This window comes from Bubalus bubalis, chromosome 15 (assembly GCF_019923935.1).
Source record: "Bubalus bubalis isolate 160015118507 breed Murrah chromosome 15, NDDB_SH_1, whole genome shotgun sequence".
Lineage (NCBI taxonomy): Eukaryota > Metazoa > Chordata > Mammalia > Artiodactyla > Bovidae > Bubalus > Bubalus bubalis.
In genome coordinates, this window is record NC_059171.1 from 20,657,584 (window position 1) to 20,676,185 (window position 18,602).

The 18,602-nt window shown below is 52.0% G+C and overlaps 1 long non-coding RNA gene across 7 annotated transcripts; it reads right to left on the reverse strand.

Annotated features, from left to right (window-relative positions):
* Nucleotides 1-1,008: 1,008 nt before the first annotated feature.
* On the reverse strand, nt 1,009-17,726 carry LOC102409758. Of its 7 annotated transcripts, none has more exons than XR_006544858.2 (5): nt 17,016-17,628; nt 16,235-16,375; nt 14,113-14,210; nt 6,937-7,150; nt 1,009-3,611 (listed from the first exon to the last, which is right to left on the reverse strand). It is a non-coding gene; the product is annotated as an uncharacterized LOC102409758 (long non-coding RNA). The 7 variants fall into 7 exon arrangements; XR_003103567.3 differs by lacking the exon at nt 14,113-14,210 and having other exon boundaries at nt 1,009-2,806; nt 3,464-3,611; nt 16,055-16,375; nt 17,016-17,627; XR_003103566.3 differs by lacking the exons at nt 14,113-14,210; nt 17,016-17,628 and adding an exon at nt 17,643-17,726 and having other exon boundaries at nt 16,055-16,375.
* Nucleotides 17,727-18,602: the final 876 nt, after the last annotated feature.

Sequence of the window (18,602 nt, forward strand, 5' to 3'; positions counted from 1 at the left end):
GGTCCCTGACTGACTCCCTTGCCTCCACTCAACAGGGACTAAGTTGCAGAGGGACCCATGGATAGTATCAAGTGAATAGTGGCCATGCTTCTGGTGATTAAATTCTGCACTGAGCAGTAGGGAGCTTCCATTTTCTTGACCTGGGGCTGCGTGTCCAATATGGTAGCCCCCAGCCACATGTGGCGTTTACAGTTTATATTAACTAAAATAAAACTCAGCTCCTCGGTTGCACAAGCCACATTCAAAGTACTCAGGGTCACATGTGACTCATGGCTATGCTATTGGATGGTCCCATAAGTGCCAAAGAATTAATGCTTTTGAACTTTGGTGCTGGAGAAGACTCTTGAGAGTCCCTTGGACTGAAAGGAGATCAAACCAGTCCATCTTAAAGGAAGCCAACCCTGAATACTCACTGGAAGGACTGCTGAAGCAGAAGCTCCAATACTTTGACCACCTGAGGTGAAGAGCTGACTCATTGGGAAAGCCCCTGATGCTGGGAAAGATGAAGAGCAAAAGGAGAAGGAGGAAGCAGAGGATGAGATGGTTAGATAGCATCACTGACTCAATGGACATGAATTTGAGCAAACCTGGGAGACAGTGGAGGATAGAGGAGCCTGGTGTACTACAGTCCATGAGGTTACAAAGAGTTGGACATGACCAAGTGACTGAACAACAATAATTACAGCATAACATTTCCACCTTTGCAGAAAGTTCCACTGGACAGGGCTATTTAGATGTTTCTCACTAACACCAACAAGGCCATAGGGTAATTTTGTATGTTTTAGTAAGAGGCACCCCTTCCTTAAGACACCTTGCTGACCCCTGCAGGGAAAAACCAAGCAGATACTCAGATCTACAACCATGCAGTATATGACACGCACGGTTGTGCGGTGCACAATCTGCTCCATCACATGCGGCAGTCGATGAAAGTCCTTCATCGATCCTTTGAGTTTCATTTCTCTCTGCCTTCACCACTTCAAACCATGGCCCCTTATCTTTTCCTTTCCCTTTTGGGGTACAGATAGGCTGTGGTTTGCAGTTGGTCCTTGTTATTAATTTCCTGTAACTGTTGAAACAAATTACCACAAACTGGGTGGCTTTAAACAACAGAAATGAATTTTTCTCACAGTTCTGGGAGCAAAAAAAAATCCAAGGTCAAGTTGTCCTCAGGGCTGCATTTTCTCCAAAGTTTCCCTTCCAGCTTCTGGTGGCTCCAAGCTTGCTTTGGCTGCATAACTTCAGACTCTGCCTCTGTCTTCACTTGGCCTTCTCCTCTGTGTTTGCAAATTCTCCTCTTCTACTTTTTACAAGGACACTTGTCCTTGGATTTAGGACACAGACAAATAATCCAGGATGACCTCATCTCAGGATTCTTAATGATATCTGCAAAGACTCTTTAAAAACAAGGTCACATTCACAGGTTTTGGGGGCTAGAACATGGACATATTTCTTGGGGAGCCACCCACCAACCCACTAGAGTCCTATTGTATGAGTGTCTTAATTGTAACCTCTGAAACAGGAGGAAGGGGGCAGGATATAACCTTTAAGAGAATGACATAGTCGTCGTGGATACAACATAAACTGATTAGAATCTACTAGACCCAGAATGGTGGAAGGTTTGACTTCCAGTAGACCTCGGGCCTCATTATACACTCACTGTAAAATATCCATATGCTGAACAACACACCCACTGGTGCTCTGATAGTTAGACCGACCACAGAAGACCAAAAAGTGCGCAGTGGCCCAGTTCCTAGAAATCCCCACCCCTTCTCCAAAATGGTTGGACAATCCTCTCACTCATTAGCCTAAGAATTTACCCAGACCATAAACACTAACCACTTGTTTTGGGGCCTCTTGCCATCTGAGATGGCCCACACTCTGTCTGTGGAGTGTGTACCTCTCTCAATAAATCTATTGACACTTCTTACCTATCACTTTGCCTCTCAATGAATTCTTTCTACACCGAGACACAAAGAAGCTGATCTTCATTAAGTCCTGAGACCAGGTGTGTGATTTCAATGAAAAGACAGTGGGTTCAAGTCCCAGCTCATGGGTTCAAACCTCAATCAGAGTTTGGGCTGGGTTTGAATTCCATCGGAGTTCCACAGTTTCATTCCACGTGAGACCAGGTGTGCGGCTTCACCTCCATCTGGATACACTCAGAAGTCCTCTGACTGATGCGTTTTTCTCTGAACTATATGGACCCAAACCAAAGTTCCCTCACCACCAGGAGACATGCCCCTTGCTCTAGGCAGCTGTACTCCTTTCAGTACAGCAGAGGGTGACTTGCTCCTTCCCACCTCAGAACCATCTGCAGGGGTCCCCACACCTTCTCAGAGGCACATGTTCATCTCCATGGGAGAGTCTCCAGCCTTCCAAGGCCCCTACACCACCCTGTAAGGACAGCTTTGCCCAGCCAGCACGCCGAGGCTTTGGAGAACAGTGCATCGATAAAGACTGGACTGGAGACATGGAAGGAAAGGGCAGAGGAGACAGAAAATAATCATAATAGTAATAATAAGACAGCTGCTAACACTTCCATAGCACCTACCATGTTCCAGGTACTATTTTAAGTCTTTTACAGCTGACAACATTGCCATCTCAGCAACTCCAGGCTATAGTTGCTCTCATCCCCACGTCAGAGGCAAGGGATCAGAGGCAGAGAGGGATTGAGGATCACCCCCAAGTCTGAGAGGGTTCAGAGCCAGGATGGGAACCCAGGCAGTATGGTTCCAATAGCCACACTTCAGTCAAGAAAAGACACTGCGTAGGCTGGATGTTTCTGGAGTCTCAGAGGAGTTGCAAGCTGTGACAGAAGAAAGGGGCTTCTGAGAAATGCTACTGAGTCAACCCTCAGCAGAGGAGGTGCAAGTAGAGCTTGGAAGTCCTTTCTAACAACGTCTGGTTAACAAACATCTGTGAGCAGACTTGGAGCCAAGAGCCACTGGGCTGGTATTACCACATCCAGCCTCCATCTCCTCCCATGTTTCCCCATCCAGCCAACACATATGCGTGAGTCAATAGAGGAAGCTCATGACTGGAAGAAACAGAGCCTTCCCTCTCACCTCCCAGCCCCCATGCTCTCCCCACCGTACTCAGACGTTTCTTGTCATCCTACTGCTGTGAGGTGCTGAGGGGGTGGAATGGTGGCCCAAGGGGGCTGGAGTGCTAGAGACACTCTGAGAAATGCCCAAGATAAGGAAGGCTTGAGCCCTCTATGGGAGACATCTAAGAAAGGCTAAGGGGGCAGGGACAAGTCACAGTGTCACCTGGGGGGTAGGCGTGGGGCATCATGGCGGCCTATATCCTCCAGTTTAACCAAACTCAACCAACCACACAGGCTGAGTTTGAGAGGCTGGTTTGCAGTCTGTCAGGAATTACCAAGTGAGCCATCCGAGAGCAGGGACCAGAGACAATCCCCAAAGTACTGCCGAGACCACCACAGTCTTGCCCAAGAGCTCACCTGGCTCTGTGAGAGGAGGGTTGAGAGCCCAGGAGATGGGGTTCCTGGTGTGGACACAGAGAAGTTCAGTTGTTTCCTTTCAGCATGAGTTTCTTGTCGAAATTTCAGTCATGAGCCAAGTCTTGGGGGTAGCAGAGGAGGCAGGAACCTAACACAGTAGAAAAACAGAGTTGACAGTAGATATTTCCTCTTGAACTAGATTGGAACTCTCCCGGGCCACAAAGAGGCACAGAATGGACCCAGGTTTAACACTCAGAGAGGTCTGGCTGGGAATCCTGAGGCTGGCATTTCTGTGTGACCTGAGAGAGATTCCATGACCTCTCTGGGCCTCAGTTTCATCTTCTGTAAAAATGGGACTAAAAGCACCTCACAGGAGATACTTAACAAAGCCAGGCTCTCTCATAAGCTGTCCATTCCTTCCTTTCTCAGCACCCCAGGGAGTGCTCCCATCCAACATTTCAAGCTGAAACTTCCCAAGGCAGGCCTGCCCCTCTTCCTCCCACCCTCTCCCCTCCTTGTTTGCTGGGAAAGGACACAAACACCGCTCCCACACAGCTCTGGGAGGAAGGCCCCTGAGCATGGCTAGCAGAGCAGGGGGCCTGAGGGGCTGGAGGGTCTTTGGCTGGCCCAGAGGCCTCAGGCAGGCAGGCTCTATTCACCTTCAGAGGAGAGATCGCAGGACCCTCACTCAGGGGTTTCCCCAGAATCCTGGGGAGCAGACCCCTCCCCAGGGTACCTGTGGGCAGCACACACAACTAGTCACCCAGTGAATGCCTACGGATTGGCACCGCAGCCTTGCAGGAAAGGCCCACGGGCATTTGATGACCTCAGCCCCAGAGAACCTGGGGGCAATTCAGCGTCGGGCCTGAAGGAGAGGTCAGTGCAGGCTGGCCCGTCTACAGGGTCAGCTGCAGTGTGGCTCAGTGTTACTCTACTCCAGGGGGTCAGGGTGACCTCTCAGGCCCATGGGAGGTGGCCTGCGGTGTGGTCGGGGGCCCTGGCACACTTGGAGATGTGTTGGCAGCTGCCCGGAGAAGCCTGAACTGTTTCCAGGTTGTTTTCCAGGCTTCCTTCTGCAGCTGCTGGGCCCTGCCTATTCCCTCCAGGGAGCCAGAGCTCCGAGAAGAGGCCCAGGGCCTTTTCCCAGGGCCCTGGGAGGCAGGCCTGGAGCCAGAGGCCTGGTCTCCCTGGAGTCCCTGACACCAGGCACCAGGCAAACAGGCCAGGCTCTTTTCCAGAAGTCACTTCTCTGCCTTCCCCCACTGGAGTGGATGGGTGGCCCATCCAAGGTGGCCAGATTGAGCAAATGAAAATACATGATGGCCAGCTCAATTTAAATCTCAGTTCAACAATGAATATTTTTTTTTTCATATAGGTATGTCCATGCAATATCTGGACCATGCTTTCATACTAACAAAATGCTCATTGTATTATCTAGAATTTACATGCAACAGGCCACCTTGTATTTCATCTGGCAACCCGGCCCCACCTCATTCTTCAAATTCTATGAATATCCCCCTTCTCTGCTTCTTATCTGGGAGGAGATATTTGAACCTTAGGGCACCCTGGTTATTTTTCATGTTATTGTAGATTCAACCTGGTTTTAAAACTCTGGAATATCACTGATGTTTGTAAACATTTTTGAAGCTGATCTATTTTATTAACTGGCTCAGACAGTAGAGAGTCTGCCTGCAATGCAGGAGACCCAGATCCCTGGGAGAAGGGAATGGCAACCCACTCCAGTATTCTTGCCTGGAGAATTCCATGAATAGAGGTACAGTCCAGGGGGGTTACAAAGAGCTGGACATGACTAAATGATTTCATTTCACAGTCACCTACTGTAATAAAAACCTCCAAAAATTTTTAAAAATCAAAAACTTCCAATGGATAATTTCTTTACCTGCACATTTCTTTTTTACTTGTGTTACTCTTGTATGTTTTGGAAATGCCTTGCTAGTATATAGGAAAGCATCCTATTCTTACCTTATTATTGGTGCTAAAGGAAAATACTCTTTACCTTTCTCTTCTGTTGCTTTTAAGAAAAGCCCACCTTCCACCATGTACCCTGTTTCCCTTTGAAAAGGGAGGCTGCTAGGTTGGTCCCATCTCTCTCAAAAGGGGAGCTCATAGGTGAATGACAGACACCCCTCGTGTGTGGACACTGTTGAAATTACTCTCTGGACTTGGAATGTCCTAAGGACCAGGGTCAGAGAAGATCTCCAGTGAGGCATGCTTGGGGCCTTGCAAATGTGTCTCATTCACTTTTGTCTCCTGTTCCTTTCCCCACAACCCCCAACCCCACCCTCACCCACAGTATTTCAGGTAGCAACACTGCAACATCCAACGGCACAGGGGTAGACACAGGTACAGAGGTTCCAGGTCTCTGCCTCTGGGCGTCACGGCAGGGACCTGAGTGTGTGTTAGTCGCTCAGTCGTGTCCGACTCTTTGCAACCCCACGGACTGTATCCTGCCAGGCTCCTCTGTCCCTGGGATTCTCCAAGCAGGAATACTGGAGTGGGTTGCCATTCCCTTCTCCAGGGGATCTTCCCGACCCAAGGATCAAACCAGGGTCTCCCACACTGCAGGCAGATTCTTTACCATCTGAGCCACCAGAGAAGCCCAGCAGGGACCTGATAAAGTGTTAGCCACTCAGTCGTGTCCGACTCTTTGTAACACAATGGATTGTAGCCCGCCAGGCTCCTCTGTCCATGGGATTTTCCAGGCAAGAATACTGGAGGGGGTTGCCATTCCCTTCTCCAGGGGCTCTTTCTGACCCAGGGATTGAACCTAGGTCTCCTGCACTGCAGGCAGATTTTTTTACTGTCTGAGCCACCAGGGAAGCCCCTAATGCAACACAGAGGCTCTTAACACTGAGGGTCTGCCCTGGCAGCCCCCCGGCCCCTCCAAGACCCAGCTGTTCCTCTGGGTCCCTGGGGAAGAACCTTTGGGAACATCCAGTCCTCTCCAGGCAGCACCCTGGCAAGGGCCCAGCCTGGGGCCTCCTTGCCTCACAGGGGAGCCAGTGCCCGCCCTGCCCAGCATCCTCTGACGCAAGCTGTCCTCAGCCACGCCAGGCAGGGCCTCCTGGGCCAGCCTGCACCACTCCCTCCCTCCTCCCCACTGCCTCCTCCCACGCCTCCCTCCCAGGATTCCCGAGGACTTTGTCAGGAGTGTCTCACACCGACATCACACCCACCTTGGCTCACAGAGAGCGTGAGACAATGTATCTGCCACCCAGGGGTGGCTCTGGTGAGCTTCCAGGTTGCCACCTGTGCAAATGACTTAATAGCACTCACCCACCTGCCCCACAGCCTAGCCGGGAGGTTTTCCCCCATCTTGCACCATCTTCTTCCATCTCTTAGGGAGCAGAGTGGCTAGGCTCCCAGTCTCAGATTGAAATAGCTGAGTTCTAACCCTGACTCTCTCACCCACTAAGTGCTTGCTTGACCTCTCAGTATCTCCGTTTTCTTACCTGTGAAAGGAAGGTAATCATCAGCTCTGCTTCCTAAGGCTGCTTCAAGGATGAAATGAGGCAAGTAAGGAGCATGTAAGGAGCTCAGAAAAATTCCGGGCACATAGTAAATGCTTACTAAACGTTAGCTGTTCACCATTTTCTAGACTTGCCAGATGTCTTCTGTGGTCACCAACGTTTGGTCTCTGCAGTGGGCAGCACACAACACCAGGCACTAAAGGGGAGACAAAACAGCAACATGGTTGTTCTCATCCTCTGCGTTCCGGTCCCCTTGGAGAAAATCTGAAAGCACCTACATAGTAGATTCCTCTTGTGCTTTGTGGACACTTTTCCATGAATCCTTTGAATGCTCTTCCTGTATTTGGGTAAAATCCCACATTAGATGCCCATCCTCCCCAAGGTGAGAAGCCAGAAACTGAATTTCCCAGCCTGCCCTGCAGCGCGGCACAGGTTCATGACCCAGGTTCCACCAATCACATACATTCACCAGAGACCCTGAAGAAGTAGGAGACTGCAGGCACCTCAAAGGCAACTGACTCGCCTTCATACTTTCCTATACGTCTCTGTAGAGGTTGTTATGAATTGAATTGTGTCCACCTCCCAGAGAAGAAAGCACATTGGAGTCCTAACCCTTTGTACTTCAGAACATGACCTTTGTTGAGGATAAAGTCTTTCCAGAGATAATCAATAAGGCCATTAGCTGCTGCTGCTGCTGCTGCTGCTGCTAAGTTGCTTCAGTCGTGTCCAACTCTGTGCGACCCCATAGACGGCAGCCCACCAGGCTCCCCCGTCCCTGGGATTCTCCAGGCAAGAACACTGGAGTGGGTTGCCATTTCCTTCTCCAATGCATGAAAGTGAAAAGTGAAAGGGAAGTCGCTCAGTTGTGTCCGACTCCTCGAGACCCCATGGACTGCAGCCTACCAGGCTCCTCCATCCATGGGATTTTCCAGACAAGAGTACTGGAGTGGGGTGCCATTGCCTTTTCTGAAGGCCATTAGGGTGGGCTCTAATTTTATATGAGTGGTATCTTTATAAAAAGGGGAAATTTGGACACACAGACACACAGAGAGAACGCCGTGTGAAGACGCAGAAAGAAATCGGGTGACTCAGAGGGAGCCAACCCTGCCAAGACCTTGATCTTGGATTGCTAACGTCTAGAACTGTGAGAAAATAACATTTCTGTTGCTTAAGCCACCCAATCTGTGGTGCTTTGTTAGAGCAGCTATAGGAAATGAGTGCAGAGAAGCTCCCAGGCGTTTGTGTCAAATGTAAGCTCCTGAGAGCAGGAACTATTGTTTCTTTTCTGGCACCAAGATGGGCGCCCAAGAAATATATGTTCAATACATGAATGTCCTCTTCATAGTTCACAACACAGGACAGAGAAAAGCCCTGCGTTCCAAGACTGCTCGCTTCTCATCCACTACCACTGGCTTCAGCAGTGGTCAGAGGACCATGCCTGCCCCTCCTGCTTGCAGAGGCCGCAGGGCCCACCAGATGCAGTAGGGTTGCAGGAGCTGTGTGGACCGCCCTGTGACCCCGTGGCTCTCGGCCTGACTGACTGATGAAAAGAGAGTAGAAAAAGTATTCTCTTAACTTTTTTCCATTTGATGTTTTACCTTTTTTATTGGAGTAGAGTTGATTTACCAACTCTTTCATTGTAAAACCCAAAGCCCACCAGGCCCAGGGAAGATTTCAGTAACTTAGTGACCCATCCTTTTCAATGGCAAGGCATAGCCGCCCCAGGGGATCCGTGAGCATCAGCAAAGATGTACTGTGGTCAGTACAACGGTTCTTGTTACACGTTGCTAGGCCTGACTTCTTTGGGGCCTAGTCTTAACTTCTTTGAGGCAACGGCCTGGGGGAAGTGGAAGGGTCTGCACAATAGAGTTGACTAGTCTGAGTATGGTTGGGCGGGACCTTCTCTCATTTAAACTGGGAGCTAAAGAATGTGTGTGTGTGTGCGCACACATTAGTGTGTCTGTGGTGGGGGAGGGGAGTGGACCTAAGAAGGCTCTTTCTCAGAGGAAGAAAAGGCAGATGCCCATGTCCTGTGGAGTTAAGCGGCCTGTCCAGGCCTTTCTCCATCCTCATGTACAGACCAGAGGATAAGGAGGGCTGAAGCCACCCAGCCGGGTCACCAGGAGTCCACGGTGGGGCGGTGGTTGGGAGTGGCGCCTGCCCAGCAGGCTTCAGCCTCCATGCCACACCCAGGACGATCTGGGAACGGGCCTCCTCTGTCAGGAAACGTGAGCCTCTCGCTTGCACATGGGACGGGTGTGTCCCTCACACTGAGCCCTTTGTGCCCAGGGGGGAGAATGCTGGCCCTGGTTTGTTCTGGCGGTCGCCCAGGCCCTGCCCACCTGCAGCCACCCCACCCAGGGGCTCCCTGCCTTTCTTCTCCAGCTGCCCCACCCTTCCTCACAGCCTGCAGCCGCCCAGCGGAGGGCAGGGCACTAGGGAGGAGGCCTGGGCTCTGCCGGAAGAGCAACCTCGGGAGCTGCTGGCTGAAGACCCGGGATGACTCCAAGGACGGCTCCTGGCCAGGAGAGGGCTCTGGGGCTGGCTCCCCAGGCAGACAGCGCGGTGGCTGCGGACGGCCCCCACCCCCTGAGCGCCGGCGCTTCCTGCTCACTCTGCCTGGGTCAGGCAGGAGACAGCACCATCCGGCTCGTTGCTGGGGAGACACTATCACCGGAGGAGGTCCACGATTATAGCTGCAACCGTTCGTGTTCCTTTAAAAAATTAAAAAAAAAAAAAAACACAAAAAAAAAACCCCACGACAAATCTCATGCTTGTCGGAGTCTTCCTCCTTCGCTGTCAGATCCCATTATGAATTCGTGGCACTTTCTGTTGAGAGTTAATTACACGTTGTATGAAAGATACAGGGCTTCCTTTGACATTTCTTTCCCTCTATGGGCCCTAACCCTTTCGGAGGACTTCCTGCGCTCCCTCCCATTGCTGCAGGGAAGAAGGCCTGTCTGGCCCGGCCTCCCCAGTGCCCTACTCTCAGCCTGAAGGCTGGGGGCCTCCCAGAGCTGGTGAGTGGACGAGGGTCCTGCCCACCCAGCTCTCATTTCCCATCCACTCAGGCCAGAGCGCTGGGGATTACGACATAGCACAATCGGAAGGTGTTATTGAAAGGTGGCCACACACTTTGCCCAATTTTTTTGCCCCCTCTCCACCACCTCCGCCCTCCTCCCACACAAACAGGTCGGGTCAGGCACAGGGCAACCTGCTTCCTGAAGCCATCATTCTAGAGAGGGCCCTGGGAGGGGACATGCCCCTTCCAGGCTGAGGCAGAGTTCCACAGCTGCTGGAGCTCTCAGTTCTTTTTTTTTTTTTTTTTTTTTAATCATGGCTGTCTTAATTCTCAGGATATTTCGTTCTCCTGATGGCTCATCTTTTCTCCCTGAAGCAACAAGTGTGGACTAATACCCTGAATGCGTGCCTCCTTGTGGTGTTGAGTTTCACCTACTGACAAGATGGCTAATTGCACAGCTGCCTCCCTTCTCTCCCCCCACCCGAAGCTGCAGCTCCTCTGGGTCTGGACAAGTCACAGCCTACAGGACCCGGAGGGTGTTCTCAGCCAGCCCCTGCCCTAAGCTGGCACACACCTCAAAGTGGAGAACCTTCCGTCTTCTAATATCGTTCCCCTAAACCATTAGTTAAAGGCACCTCAGTTCAGTTCAGTCGCTCAGTGCGTCCGACTCTTTGCGACCCCATGAACTGCAGCGCACCAGGCTTCCCTGTCCATCACCAACTCACGGAGCTTACTCAAACTCATGTTCATCGAGTCGGTGAAGCCATCCAACCATCTCATCCTCTGTCGTCCTCTTCTCCTCCTGCCTTCAATCTTTCCCAGCATCAGGGTCTTTTCCAATGAGTCAGTTCTTCCCATCAGGTGGCCAAAGTACTAGAGCTTCAGCTTCAGGTTGTGAGTTAAAAGTGATCACATCTATAATTACGATGCTGAACTAACGGTATGTGGAATACATGCTTGGTAATAGGGCAAAGCTTTTCCTGTGGGCCGGCATTCTCCTGCAACTGCTTTTCTTAATTCCAACCTACGTTAGGGGCTTCCCTGGTGGCTCAGACAGTAAAGAATCTGCCTGCAATGCCGGTTAGACCTGGGTTCAATCTCTGGGTCAGGAAGATCCCCTGAAGAAGTGAATGGCAACCCACTCCAGTATTCTTGCCTGGGAAATCCCATGGACAGAGGAGCCCGGCGGACTACAATCCACAGAGCTGCAGAGAGTCGGACACGACTGAGGGACTAACACTTTATCACTTATCAGGCTAGAGTCTGGAATGTTAACTCGTTTTCATTATTAGCCTAACATAAATTAAGACACACCACCTGCTGTTGCTTAATTCCAAAATAAAATATAATTATGAATTTTCTATTGTTTTGAATATTTGGTTTGCAGCTTCCTGTCCTAGGGACAACCAAGAGTGAACTTTAGAAAAAGAATAACTTCCCTGTTTATTTGGTTTTATTCCTCAAAACGACTGATGTGAGAAACCATGCTGGATCCATGCTGGATTACTGATGAGTGGGTATCCCTAGCCTCTAAAATAAAGGGAATTCAAACTCAAGTGCGCAGAGCCTGTAAGAATGCAAATTCCTGGGCCCAGTTTAGTAGGCCTGGGGTGGGGCCTAGAATTCTGCATTTTTAAATAAGCATCATGGGTAATTCTGAGGCAAGGAGCCATCCAGCTACATGTTGAGAAATTCTAGAGAGGTTACGGCTGTGGCTTATAAACACAGAAATCAGCAGGACACCCAGCAGCTGCTACTCTCCTCCCAGCTAGAACTTTCCTGGAATGTATATTCCAGGAAACTATTTATATATCTATTTTTAAAATAACATTAGGCCTTTTTTCTCCTTGGTTATCAAGCTAATGCAGAGAACATATATAGCCCCATAATAATAATTTTTTTAAAAATCACTCATAATCTCTCCTAAGAAGGGGGGAGACTGTTAACATTATATTGATTCTTTTCTTCCATGTCCATTTTTTAAATAAATTTGACAACATACGGAATATATCATTTCATTTTTTCCAAGTTTCAAATTTTTTTTCCTGGAAATATCATTTCTAAAAGCTATTAGCACCCCCTCATGTGGGATGTGGCTTATTTTAATAACCATCCTTAACTGTTGGACGCTGAAGTTGTTTCTAATAAACAACACTGAGAAGACCTCTGTGCATTAAGTTTTACAACATTTTTGATGCTTTTCTCCAGCTGGATTCCTAGTGGTGCATTGCTGGATTAAAGGATATAAGTGTTCCTGAGACTCCTGACAGGTGGATGCTAGCTTGCTGTTTCTATCTGCCCCCTTGCTGGCACAGGGCAAGACACCCATGTTGACTACCCTCTTGGCCTGTGCAGCAGCCCGTTTATCAAAGGCATCACTCTTACCACATGTTACAGGCTGAACTGTTTTCCCTTAGAATGATACTGTGAAATCCTAAACACCCTCCCCCTGGCCAGTACCTGTGGATGTGACCTTATTTGGAAACAGGGTCTTTGCTGGTGTAATTAAATTAAGAAGAGGCGATTGGAGGACTTCTCTGATGGTCCAGTGGCTGAGACTCCGTGATGCCAATGCAGGGGGCCTGGTTTGATCTCTGGTCAGGGAACTAGATTCCACATGCTGCAATTAAAGGCCCTGTGTGCCACAACTAAGACCCGGTGGAGCCAAATAGGGTGGCGCCAGAGATAAAGAACCCGCCTGCCAATGCAGGAGACATAAGAGACGTGGGTTCGATCCCTGGATCAGGAAGATTCCCTGGAGGAGGACATGGCAACCCACTCCAGTATTCTTGCCTGAAGAATCCCATGGACAGAGGAGCCTGGCGGGCTACAGTCCATAGGGTCGCACAGAGTTGGACACAACTGAAGCGACTTAGCATGCACAAATAAACAGAAATAAATATTAAAAAAAAAAAAAAAAACAAAGAAGAGGCTATTAGGGTGGGCCCTTATTCAGTGTGACTGGGGTTCTAATAAAGAGACCACCATGTGAAGATGCACACAGAACGCCATGTGCTAACAGAGGCAGAGAATGGGGTGAAGTAGCTACAGGCCAAGGAATGCCAAGGATTGCAGTACGTGTTGAAAGAGCCTAATAAATGCTTATTCACTGAGTCAAATCCAAGAGTTTGAAGAAAAAGTGCAGAGTTTATATTCTGGGTACCACTGTGCCAGGTGAGATGTGACCCTGAGGGAAAACACTAAGTCAGACCCTGCTCCAGTGGGTGATGCGTTCCAGAGCCTCATGTCGGGCCCTGGACTCGCATGAGGGACCTTCCTTGCAAGAGACAAGGAAGGATTCTACCCAGAGTCTCAGAGGGAGCAGGGCCCTGCAGATAACTCCAGCCTCTAGAATTCTGAGCAAATACATTTCTGTTGTTTTAAGACACCCAGTTTGTGGTTCCTTGGTTATGGAGTCCTAGGAGAATATACTATACATTCTCTGGACTGGTGTCAGATGGGCTAGAAAGAGCTGAAAGGGAAAGTGTTAGTCATTCAGTCATGTCCAACTCTTTGCCACCCCATGGACTGTAGCCAGCCAGGCTCCTCTGTCCTTGGGATTCTCCAGACAAGAATACTGGGGTGGGTTGTCATGCCCTTCTCCAGGGGATCTTCCTGACCCAGGGATTGAAACTGGGTCTATCTGCATTGCAGGCAGATTCTTTACTGTCTGAGCCACCAGGGAAGCCCAGAAAGAGCTGAGGTGAGGTGCAAAGGGCAGTTCTTACTCCCTCTACCAATGGTGCTCAATGCAGCCCGTCAATCTGTCCTTCCTGGGAATGTGATCTGCTCCCATTCTCAGAAGCAAGACTCCAGGGCCCGGTGTGAGGCTCTGGGACCCATCACCCACGGGAGCAGGGTCTGATTTAGTGTTTTCCCTCAGGGTCACATCTCACCTGGCACAGGGATACCCAGAATATATATTTTTCACTTTTCCTTCAACTTGGATTTTACTCAGTGAATAAGCATTTATTAGGTTCTTTCAACACCTCCTGCATTAAAGGCTCAAACATGCCAATGTCTGGGCAAAGGTCATCTTTGTCACTGATTAGGCCTCAGAATGATTCATTATCAGGTTCTCTCAGGCCTGAAATCCACCATTGGCTGGCAGATTGTGCTGCTCTTAAATTCCTTACCTCTCCTAGAGATGTGGGTCTTTTTGCTCCAGTGGCTTCTGAAAAATAGCTCAACATTCTCTCAATTTGACTTTCTTGACCCTGGACAGAACCTAGACCTAAAGGATCCCAAAGGAGAAGATCATACACTTAAGGAAGTTGTTACCCCCAACAGCTAAAAACCACCTAATTTTTATTGGAGTACAGTTGGTTTACAACGTCGTGATAGTTCCAGGTGTACACTGGGCACCCATCAGGCTGCCAGTTACTTTCTCTGGTCCTCCAAAGAGCCCTAAGAAGCAGGTATAAGGATCTCTACTTTACAGAAGAAACCTAGGCACAGACAGATCAGCAGGTGGCCCAAGGTAGTGGAGCTCAGACACAGAAAAACCAAAGCTAGAACCACATTTTCTCACACAGAGGGTCCCCGGCCCTCTGCTCCACTGGTCAAGGACAACTGGAGGTTAGCTTTTCAGTGGCATGACAAATGCTACCATGCGGTGCCAGATGTTTTGAGGAGTTATGCCAAATCCTTTGAGGCAGACGTTCTTAGTTTGGCTCGGTTTCCTCTCCAACTTTTCTGGCATGTGCAGTGATACAGAACTTGGTTACATGACTCCCTGAAAACAGACTGATCTCTGCCAATTCGTCTCCTAATTTCGTATCTCACTTTCAATATATCCATTCCCCACAAGTTGCGAGGAAAATGAGTCCTCCAAATGCATACGAGGAATCTCATATTCAACAACACGCTTGGAAAACGTTTTGTGAAGGAAGGTAGCCCCTACTTCGTCTGTTGTAGCATTGCGGAATTTACACATGACACGTTAGCTTCAGTTAGGGCCACCCGCGTTCCTGGGTGCTCATGTACAGTCAATGGGTGGGTTGCCTTTAGTGAGGTACACTTAGGCCCCTTTGACCCTCTGCCTGGTGACAGTGTGAGCCACTCAGTCGTGTCCGACTCTTTGTGACCCCATGGACTGTAGCCTGCCAGGCTCCTCTGTCCCTGGGATTCTCCAGGCAAGAATACTGGAGCGGGTTGCCATTCCCTCCTCCAGGATCCCCCATCCAGGGATTGAACTCGGGTCTCCTGCATTGCAGGCACACTCCTTACCGCCTGAACCACCAGAGAAGCCCATAGGGAAGGTTCTAAGGGGAGGCACATAGGCTCTTCCTGCTGAGCAGCTTCCAGGGGTCCATCAGGTGAACAAGCCAGGGTCACAAAGGCTGAGCTGAATCATGAGGCAAAGGGCAGGGTGGGTCAAAACTCAGGATGAGGCTCTCATGGAGGCAGCAGACACAGCAAACAGGAAGCGCCCTCAGACACGAAAGAGGCTGCCAGGCCAAGCGTGGGGCAGAAGAGCACGGAGCTGACAGCTAATTCACTTCCTCACGCGTTCCACCAGGAAGGAGTTGCAAAGATGAAACTCTGGGCCTTTTCAGCAAGCCTCTGGGTAGAGAGGGAAACTGAAGACAGCAAAAGCTCCCTCTCTCAGGCCAAGCAGAGCGTGGGAAGGGTGACAGTGCAGGTGCCAAGGGCCATAGGCACGCAGATCAGGGAGTGGGAGAAAAGAGATTGACAGAGGTGATAACTGCCTCTCTGACACACACATGAGAAAGCAGAATCTGAAACAGTGGAGGAGGCAGCCACTACCAAGGGCGTTCTCAGCATGAAGAAAAAAAAAAAAGTGGAAGTTGGGGGTTGCAGTGTTTCTGACTTCAGTATCCGGCCAGAGCCCCCTGCTGCACCTGGCCTCAGCTCCCAGGATAAACCCCCGTTGGTCCAGCCCACCAACTTCCCCCGAAGCGCAAACACCCAGGGCCCAGGACCTTCTGCTCCTAACTAACAGCACCCATGAGGATCCCCAGCCAGTCCTTCTGCTCTTGGATGCCACAGGGCTCCGCATCTTGACCCACCTCAGCAAATGAGACCCCCTGGTTTCCCAAGAGCTGTCATTTTTACCTCTTCTACAGAGGTCCGGAGAGAACTTTCCAGGAGTCCAGCTCAATGTGGTTTTGACCCGGCAGGAATGAGCCACCCACCTACACACTTGGGAGAAGGCTGTGCACGAGGGGAAGGGGGCCGGGAGCTCTGCTCTGCCTGGGTCTGAAAGAGGGTCATACAGGGTGAGAGGCAGCTCACGTAGTCCTGGGAGGCCGCACCGACAAACAGCTCTGCACAGACCCGGATGGGTTCTGGGCACCCAGCTGTTGTGCTCCTTCTGGCTGCAAGATGAGACCCGGACATCCCCTCCTGGGGCTGGCATCACTTGCTGAGCTGTGGCTTTGGAAAGAAGGGCCAGTCAAATCCCGGAAAGAGATTGAGAATGAATTCCAGCTGGAAGCCCCCCACCCACGGCTGTTGTATAGGGTGGGGTGAGATGAGGGGACTGGGAGGAGAGGAAACCCAGGCGCCCGTGGAGGTCTGCTGGCTTTCTGTCTTCCTGGCTCCTCTCCATTCCTTCCTGTCTGACAAGGGCAGGGCAAAGGGTCAGGGAACTTCTAGGTGTAAGCAGGTGCTCTTTAAAAGATCTTTTGTCCTTGAGCAACCTAAAAACCTCGTGGCTCAGCTGGTAAAGAATCCACCCGCCATGAAGGAGACTTGGGTTCGATCCCTGGGTTGGGAAGATCCCCTGGAGAACAGAAAGGCTACCTACTCCAGGACTCTGGCCTGGAGAATTCCACGGACTGCATAGTCCATGGGGTCGCAAAGAGTGGGACACAACTGAGCGACTTTCACTTTCACATCCTAGAACCACAGGAGGCAGCCTCTCAAAGCGGTTGCTGAACCCAGACAGTGGCAGACCATCGCCCAGCCTCTTACCCAGAGCAAAAAAAGCCCAGACTCCACCTTCCTTCCTGCAGCTAATCCATTTTCTCTCCTCAGGATTTTGGCCTAGTACCTCAGGTAACAGGAAACTCACCTTTCCAAGGATTGCAGTTACATCCTTGGCAGGGTCTTAAGATTCTCCTTCCTTCTTTTTGTGCTTCCTTTTTTTCTTCCTACCACTCTCCTCACCTTCACTGGATGGCCACCCACCCCCAGTTTACTCAGCCTCTCAAATTCTTCGACCCCTGGACAGATATCCTCTTTGAGGTGGTGGTGGGCAGGGGCGGGGTGAGATAGAAGACCCTTCAGCCTCAACCCCATCCCACCGCGGTCAGAGGAGGCAACTAGGTTGCTGCTGCTGCTGCTGCTGCTAAGTCGCTTCAGTCGTGTCCGACTCTGTGCGACCCCAGAGACGGCAGTCCACCAGGCTCCCCCGTCCCTGGGATTCTCCAGGCAAGAACACTGGAGTGGGTTGCCATTTCCTTTAGGCCAGGGCATTTCTGCAAGGCCATCCCTGAGCAGGCAGGGCCGGCCCTCCGAGGCTAGGCCACAGCTGCTCCCATCAGAGGGATCTTGGGCCGCCCTCTCCAGACACGAAGGTCCCCGGCTGGCCTGGGGCCGAGCGTGTCCACTCGCGGCGCATCTCCTCCCCCAGAAACGTGGCCTGGGGCCTTTCCCAGCATCGGCCTCTCCCTCCCCCACGCCTCCGCAAGCCACCCACCCCGCGCCGGCTCCAGCACGTGGCTCTGGGCGCAGGCCGCTCTGCAGGGTGGTTTTCACCCTCTCGGTTCCCCCTAACCGCCCCCCGCACCCCCAACCCCCGTGACTTCTTGTAAAAAAAAGCTTCGCTGGTCCCCACCCACCTCCACCCTCCCGCGGCTGCCGGACCCGACCGCCCCGCCCCCTCCGCCTCCCCCGGAGGCAGCGCTTTCTCCCCGCCCCTGGCAGCAGGCTCGGCTTCGGAAACTGTTGACTCAGAGGGTGGCCGGGCGGCCAGCGTCTGATGTCAGCTTGGACTGGGGCCAGGATCGGAGGGGCACGGGGAGGAGAGCGCCGCAGGCGGGCGGGAACCCGGAGTGGGGTGGGGAGGGCGCTGGAGGCGGGAGGAGCCCGTTGCCCCGCGCGGGGCGCGGAGAGGGGTCCGCCCGGGGCCGGTGGGGGTGGGAGGCCTGCGCTCGGCGTCCCGACTCGGCGCTGCGCGCTCGGGGACTGCGGCTGCCCGGGCGCCCGTGAGTCACGGTGCGTCACCGGAGCAGATGCCTCGGCGCGGCTGGAGGCTCCCGGGCTCCCGCTGACTCATCAGAAAGCCCTGCCGCGCGGCCCGGGAGGCGGGAAGCCGGGGGGGTGGGGGGCGGGAGGAGGGAGCGGCTCGGGCCGGCGGCCGGCGAGGTCATCTGAGGCGCTCAGAGCCGGAAAACCCCAAGGAGGCGTCTGCGGCAGGGGGAGCGCTGGGCTGGGCGCGGCCGAGGGGAGCGGGGACCACTGGCAAGCTGCCGGCGTCACCTGCGGCGCGGGCCGGCGATGGGCGACCGCAGGAAGGAACAAGCCCCCCCAACCGCCGGCACTGGGCGGGCCGCCTCCGGGACCCCCTCCCCTTCCGCGATCGTGGCGTGGACATCCCGCGGCGCGGGACCCCGGGGCGGGTGGGCTCCAGGAGCAGGCGGTCCCGCGGCACCAGCGC